This window comes from Castor canadensis, chromosome 3 (assembly GCF_047511655.1).
Source record: "Castor canadensis chromosome 3, mCasCan1.hap1v2, whole genome shotgun sequence".
Taxonomy (NCBI): Eukaryota; Metazoa; Chordata; class Mammalia; order Rodentia; family Castoridae; genus Castor; species Castor canadensis.
This window is the reverse complement of record NC_133388.1, coordinates 140,469,917-140,478,152: the sequence shown is the minus strand read 5'-3', so window position 1 is coordinate 140,478,152 and position 8,236 is coordinate 140,469,917. Positions and strand designations below refer to the sequence as shown.

Sequence of the window (8,236 nt, the reverse complement as noted above, 5' to 3'; positions counted from 1 at the left end):
GAAGCCCAGCTTCTGACTTTCTTAGAAAGTCCTATCTTTTGCATACTGCCTGTGAAGACAAAAAGCATTCCAGTAGTGTCTTTTATGATGTACTTTTCATATTGCATCCTGCTATTTTGAGCTATAGGATACTGGAGATTATACAGCCCCTCATTAGCAATGAGGTCAGGTATCCACATCCTTTCTAAGATCAAAACCTTAAAGGTTTCACTTAAAAAAAGTCAGTTGGAGGGAAGATTCACCATTAGCCTAAATATAGTGTTAATCAATACATAAAGGTTCAAAGGCAAAACAAAATATTTCCCACAATTCTTAGGAAATGAAAAAGCAGTTCGGATCAAAATGAATTTTATCTTTTTAAAATCCAAAGAAGAATTTAATGAATACAAAAAATGTACTTTATCTCTTTGAGTTAACACCTATAGAGCTCTTTCATTTACCTCTAAAGGAAACTATATTAATGCAACACACAGGGAAATCTCTCTACCATAAAGATAATGATTATATTCTCCTAATGACTTCTCCACATCACTTAAACTAATTAGCTTTATGATAACACTATGTTTGTCATTTTCTTTTTTAGTTTCATTATCTTTCTAACACATGATGTCTCAGCCTTAAATTTGAGAAAGACATGAAATATAATCAAAGACTAAAATAATAAACCCATCTGATTCTTTAAAAAAGAAATCTTGTGGCATTTTGCAGGTGCTGTTTTCATGTCCACCAATATGGTATCCCTGGACTTTTGTTATTGGCTCCCTGCCACACCTTGACTCTCTATCATGCTCCATCATGCTTCTTTTAATCTGAATATTTAGTGTTCTTTCATGTCTTAATTACAGCAAATTGCGGCACAGTTGGCACTATTTCTTGAAATTAATCCCAGAATACTTTGTTTCTGTCAAGTAGTCAAAGCCTTGGAGAATAATAGTAAATGTTATTGCAGATCTAAATTTAAATGACTGTCTATGTATTTAACTTAAGCCTTTAATTATTCCTGCCAACCTGTTTTTGGTTCAAATGTTAAACATTATTCATTGAGAACATAAAATTAGTTTAGACAGCTTAAAACCTGCAGATATGTTTGGCTATAATTTTAACACAACAATTATTTACATTAACATATTTTCTCAGGTGAACAAAACTTAGTAAAAGGCATGCAATATCTTCTTATGTATTTCCCCAGATTTCATTACTTCAGTCATTATTAATAAAAATATGGATTCAATTTCAAATGACTTTATTCTAACAGATTATTAAACTATAAGCCAGATTCAAGAATATGTTCATATTGCTATTGATAATAATTTTTAAATAAGTCAGAGATAATGAAACATGTCAAAAGTTCTTAAAATTTCAGAGTTAGATATTTTTGAATGTTTATCTATGGAAAACTTTCAGGTTCTAGAACTCTCAGCGTCTACTTCTCCCACTCCACAATTTTTTTTTGTTTATTCATATGTGCATACAATGTTTGGTTTATTTCTGCCCCCTACTGCCCACTCACCCCCACCCCCTCGCTTCCAGACAGAAACTGTTTTGCCCTTATCTCTAATTTTGTTGAAGAGACAATATAAACAATAACAAGAACAAAGCATTTTTGCTAGTTGAGATAAGGATAGCTATACAGGGAGATTCTTAGCATTGCTTCCATGTATGTATGTGTGTTACATTCTAAGTTGATTCTTCTCAAACTGACCTTTTCTCTAGTTCCTGGTACCCTTCTCCTATTGGCATCTGTTGCTTTAAAGTATCTGCATTAGTTCCTTTGCATTGAGGACATCAAATACTATCATGTTTTTTGGGTTTCTTACCTATCCTCATACCTCCCTTGTATGCTCTCGCTTTATCATGTGATCATAGTCCAATCCCCTTGTTGTGTTTGCCCATGATCTAATGTCCACATATGAGGGAGAACATACGATTATTGGTCTTCTGAGCCTGGCTAACCTCACTCAGGGTGATGTTCTCTAGTTCCATCCATTTACTTGTGAATGATAAGATTTCATTCTTCTTCATGGCTGAGTAGAATTCCATTGTGTATAAGTACCACATTTTCTTAATCTATTCATCCTGGTGTGGCATCTTGGCTATTTCCATAATTTGGCTATTGTGAATAGCACTGCAACAAACATTGGTGTGCAGATGCCTCTGGAGTAACCTGTGTCACATTCCTTTAGGTATATCCCCAGGCCCACTCCACAATTCTGATCAGAGTCTACAAAAGTTCATATTTTAAAAGGTACTCTTTTTTAAAATGTCAGCTTGTAAAGCTTAAAATAGTAGAATGCATTATTAATGGTTTATGCATATATGTTTAAAAATTAGAAATTGGAAAACTATGGGATAAAGAATACATACTTGTTGGACAGATTTCAAATAAATGGATTTCATGATAACTTTTGAAAACTAGAAATCACTCTTTGTCTTAATAAACAATGAAAATCTCAAACTTTTTAAAGTATATACACTTAGCAGTGATACTTAGTTAGATCTATGTGAGCCTGTGAGCTCTCTGTAAATAGGGACATTTTCCTATTTCTCCATCTGTGTTGCCAGCATCTAGTGTAGATTCTATTATAGGGTATCATCTAAACAATAAACACTTAGTGAATTAAATTGGATACATGATGTTACTTTCACCTGTCCTAATTTTTTCTCATTAGGAGTAATATGTCTCCTAATTTTGCCTTTGAAAGTGAATATGGAAAAATTTATACTTAAAATTTTGGCAGATTTATCTTCAAGCTAAGTATGGGCATAATGTGATAAAAGGCAATTTTATTTAGCTTTAAAGTTCTAGCTAAATGAAAGTCGGTAGCAGGGTGCCAGTGGCTCTTGCCTATAATCCTAGCTACTCAGGAGACAGAGATCAAAAGGATTATGGTTTGAAACCAATCCAGGCAAATAATTCTGTGAGACCCTCATAAAAATGGACTGGTGGAGTGGCTCAAGGTGTAGGCCCTGAGTTCAAATCCTAGTACCGCAAAAAAAAAGAAAGAAAGTTTGTGTTATGTCTATTAGTAATGTTTAAGAATGTTTAAGGTATACATTGAATTTAGAGACAAACAACAAGAGAAGGATGAATTCAAAAAATAAGGTACAATAAACATTTCTAAGTTATTCAGAAAACAAAGTATGTCAAGTAATAAGTTTCTAATTCTCTTTCCTAATCAATAGTAATACGACTTTTGAATGGATTAACTGTTTCCCCATATTCTCACAATCTTAAGGGTGTTGCTAATCTGGGTGACTACAAAGTTTTCTGGCACCTGGGCGCCCCTTCAGGCTGCCCTAGTGCTGTTCTAGCTGGGCGAGTTATACTCTATGGTTCTGTTGGATGGCTATGACATTCAAGGTAGTGACCAGCTTTTAATTGTAAGACAGCTTTCTCCTCAACATACAACTCACTTATTAACTCTTTCAGATTCTTCCTCAGTCTTTCTTAACATTCTTACTCTTTCAATGATAATTGTATTGTCTTTAAGATCATGGTTAAAATGAGAAATTAATGTGCATGATACCAGATATATTCTGTTCATTATAGTCTTACATTATTGTAGACCCATTTAGAAAAATAAACAAACATGTCTCCCTGGTAGTAAAGCTAATATAAACTGAATAGTAGCTAGTAGAAACTGAAGAATATCAAAGTGAAACTAATGATGTCAGCCTGGGGGAATTTCACATGTGCTGTTTTACATCTTAGAGAATCAAGAAGCAATCATAGTTTTGCAACAACTCTAAAAGCAGGACTTCTAGATTCTTATTTTATATAACCAAAATATTCTCCTTCAAAATTATTCTAATGTACATAAGCAACTTGATTTCTTATTGCTTAATTAAATTTAAAAATTTTGTTGTATTTTACAAAAGTATTTCATATGAATGGTTTCCCTACAATAAACATAAAATATTTTTTATCACATTTTCTAGAAAAACTGGACTCTAAATCATTTATTCCTTCTACTATATTGTGTTATTGTTTATGTGATAGAATTGGGTTTTTGGCAAACATTAACAGGTTAATGACACTTAAATTAAAAGTATGAGTTTATATTATAGCAATCAAAATATACATGATGATCATTTTAATATTGCTGTGAATGTAAATCAAAAATCAAAATTCATCCTTTGAAGTCAAGTCTAAATGAAGTCATCTCTTAAATTGTATGATTTCAAGCCACTATGATTTGAAATCTCTACCATCCTCAAGTAAGTACATTTATTGTATGTGGAAATTACAATTTTTGCTTAACAATGGAAAATAAACAAATTCTCTCTCTCTAATGGAGTTGGATATTTTGAATTGCATTTAGACAAGGTAATTGAGCATGAAAGAAGATGTCCTTGCTACCAGAAACATAGTCATTATTGAAAAAGAAAAAGAGAGAGGGGCAGTGGAATGACTCAAGTGGTAGAGTGTCTGTCTAACAAGCGTGAAGAGAGCCCTGAGTTCAAACCCTGAATTCAAACCCCACTACTACAAAAAATAAAAAAAGATAGCACTGTTATTGAGATACAATAGTTGAACAGAAGGTAAGTAATAGTAAAACTATGGTTAATCACAGAGAACAATTCAAACAGACGTGAACAATTTGGAATTCAGTGAGAAAACTAGAAACTAGACAATACAAAAATCATAAGGTAGAATCATGGGACACTAGAAGACAGATAGAAAACAACAAAGATATAAGTTAACATTAAGAGACAGCAGATTGCAGGTAGCGCACACTAACATCCTAAGGAAAACAGCAAAAGGATATTTCCTCTAAATCTCATTGTATAGAGGGCTCTATCTAGAACTTAGTACATTTAATCTGTCTATCCTATTATTAGGGCATAGATTATTGAAATTCAAAAGAAAAGTCTTTTCAAATTGTTCTTTTATGAATGTACAAGAATTAGGCCATTACTTTCTTTTTTTTTTCCAAGTACATGAGACATCTTTAATTGTAATGAAATAAAATCTGAGAATCGATCTAAATCATTTAAAAAAGTAAACATGAGTTGTAATACTATACCTGTAGAGTGATTAATCCCATTCATTGTCTCAGAAATTATGCAAAATATTTATTAAGGGCTTTGCCTGCAGAGGCACACATAAATAGGACAAGTCCTCCTTAAATGTAGTTAGTGTAGATATCAACCAGTTGAGCACTGGTGGTGGAAGAGGCGGGAGTCGAGCCAGGGCTGTGTCCCCGCGGTGGAACTTGGGCTGGGCCCGGAGGAGGTTCGGCTCCCAGAGCCAGGCCAGGCTGTGTAGCTGCTGTCTGTGCTGGCTCTACAAAAGTCTATTAGGCAAATGCAAAAGCGCACGAGGAACTTGCTGGGTGGACCGTGCCATGGAGGCTGGAGGCCTTAATCCACCCCTTCAAATCCTTGAGAGTTCTCCACAGCCATGAGGAGTTTCTCTCGTAAATCTTTGAAGGTTTCGTATGGAGGTAAGTCGAGGCGATTAAAGCATGTGTGAGCTCTGGGCAGTTTTTCAGGGCTTCCCCATTGCTCTATTGTAAACAGCTGAGAACCATTGGAACCATAAAGTTCGGCAAATCCATTCATGGGTATTCGGGAGGTGCCTGTGACAAACTGGAGTAACCGGATCCGCTTCTCAGCGTCCATCAGTAGCACAGCCTTCCAGAACCACTGGATGACAGGGTGATTTGGACAGTAGCCATTCTTGTAAGTAGAGTACTGTCTCCAGTCGTTCATGTCCACATCCCCGAGGCCACACATCAGCAACTCCAGCTCATTTTCATCAAAAATTTTAATCAAATCGATAGGAAGCAGTTCTGTGAATCCCTCCAGGAAGGCGTTCATTTGCTTCTGGACCCTGTTCACAAATCTCCACTGGATGACTAAATCAATATATTCCCTTTTGTTTTCATTCGTTACCATAATTTCTGACCCATTGGGCTTCAAATCCACTTGATATGTCTGCCCAAAGTTTTCTTCGTCTATGCAGAACATAAGGTCCAGTTCGGTAGGATCATTTTCTAAGATCCATTTCAAAGAGTTGTAGTATTCACTGTCAACAGACTCCATGTCATTCAGAGTTATCTGCTTTCCCAACATCATCTTATAAAAGGGTCGAATGAAGAAACCATCCAAGAGTTTCCCATGAAACACTGCCAAACCAACAACTCTTCCAATAAAGGTGAAATAGAATAAATGGTCTTCATTACAGAGGCCTGAATTGGGATTGATCTGAAGTGTGTAGTTGTCCATTGCAGAGTACTCAAAGAGACCATAGCAGGGGTTGAACATCTCTTTGGAGGAGCAAGAAGAACCATTCTCTGGCTACACCGCCATAATCTAGACCTTTCTCTGATTCAAATTCGATCCACAGTCTTGCTTTGAGGACATCTGGTCTTTTCACAGACATGATTCTTCGGTAGGACTCTTCAAATATGTTATTTCTGTGAAGTTTCATTTCAAACCTATTTGGAATATCAGCGGGTTTCTTTAATTTCTTCCTAAAGTAGTCATATTTCTGCTCAAATTCTCTGGAGTAAGGAACAGCTGGACCAGTGATGGCTGGGTTCTGCAGTCTTGGGTCTTCCCACTGAGTAATTTTGCTATTATGATCCACGTAAAATGTGCGGCCATCCAAGTGAATTCTTTCTTCCCAACCAGGAGGAAGAGGGCCAAGGTCATTAGGATTTAAAGATGCTTTTGACCGCATGTGTACTGGAAACTTCAGGCGTGGATCTACCCACGTCGTGGTCTTTGTGTTATGGTCAATGAAGAAGGGCCGGCCATTTGGAGGTATCCTCATTTCCCAGCCGGGTGGCAGGAAGCTCTGTGTGACTTTGTGTTGTGGTTTGGGGGAGTTGTAAGGTGACGGCTGAGGGGACTGGGGATTGGAAAGGGTATCTTTCACAGCCCGACGTATGGGTGAATCCTTGGCACCCTCCAGTGGGGCAGACAGAATTACTGTTGGCGAACTGAGGCTATGAGGCCGGCGGATCTGAGGCTTGATTAGGTAGGTGGCTGTTACTGCTTGTAGCTGATCCAGAGGCACCATCTTCTGCAAGCTGCATGATTGGTTGAGTCCATGTTGTGGTTCCATTGTTATGATTGACATAGTATGTACGTCCCTTAGCATCTTTTCTTTCTTCCCAGTCTGAAGGGAGGCTTGGCGTGGTATGTACCTAGGCCACCGATGGCGGTGGTAGGTGGGCCTGCTCTGAAACCCCATCGGTGACACTGCAGGACCACAGCCTGGAGGAAGGCTCTCTCTGAATCAGAGAACTGAACTGCTCCCCATTGGAGTCCGGAGTGATCTGAAGCCTTCTGCTCAGCTCCTCTGACAGCTCCTGAGGGCTGATTCGAGACACCGGGGAGGCTGGAAGCAGGGACAGTACCAGGCCGAGGGAGTCTCCCGCCATGTTCACTTCCTCTGAAATGGTCTCCCAAGGCATGGGCCCTCCCCACCTTCCGAGGCCTCGGGCTCCAAGTCCTCGCTGATGTGCCTTCGAGAGCTGAAGCTTAGGTGTGCGGCCTCTGGTTGATCTGCCTGATGTTGTTGTCCGACTCAGAGGACACATCCATTAAGCTTGGTAGGTGCCACTGTGTGGTCCGGTTGTTGTGGTTGATGTAGTAGGTGCGCCCTAAATTGTCCACCTTCTCCTCCCACCCTGGGGGCAGAGGAGGAGGAGGAAGCTCTTCCTGGTGCTGAGAAGCTGAGTCATTTGAGTCAACAACTTCCCACCCATGCTCAGGGTCATCCCTCTGCTCACTGTTTTCTTCATCTTGACCTCCGTTTTTCGGCATGTAGGCCATTTTCAACATGTAGGCCATTTTCAACCACAAAAATCCCTTTACTTGAGATTTATGGCTTCTAGGTCGGAGAAGAAAGTCCTTAAATGTATAGGGTCGCTCCATGGTTGTATCTTCTGTTGGAAGGTGACTAAGAGGCACGTCCACCTGACCCAGGAAGTCGTCTCGTGTCAATCTGTTTTCATCAAATACTTCAAACAGGAGTCTGTGGTTCTATGGGTTTATTCTAAAATAAAATTCTTCATTCCGCTTTGGGTTCAGCATCTTTTTAATTGTTTTTGTCTGTACCAAAGCAAGTTCTCTATTCTCGTCTGCTACATACAATGAAAGCTTCACGTATGGATCACTATGATTTTCCTCAAGGCTCATGAAAAACAAGGCAGCGTCCCATTGGAAAGCACTCAGCCAGACTAGTGTTGCTGGAAATTTATCTTGGTGACCCTGGAGTTCC

At 38.4% G+C, this 8,236-nt stretch overlaps 1 pseudogene; it reads right to left on the bottom strand.

Moving 5' to 3' along the window:
* Positions 1-4,935: 4,935 nt before the first annotated feature.
* On the bottom strand, positions 4,936-8,012 carry LOC109676635 (E3 ubiquitin-protein ligase NEDD4-like pseudogene; annotated as a pseudogene).
* Positions 8,013-8,236: the final 224 nt, after the last annotated feature.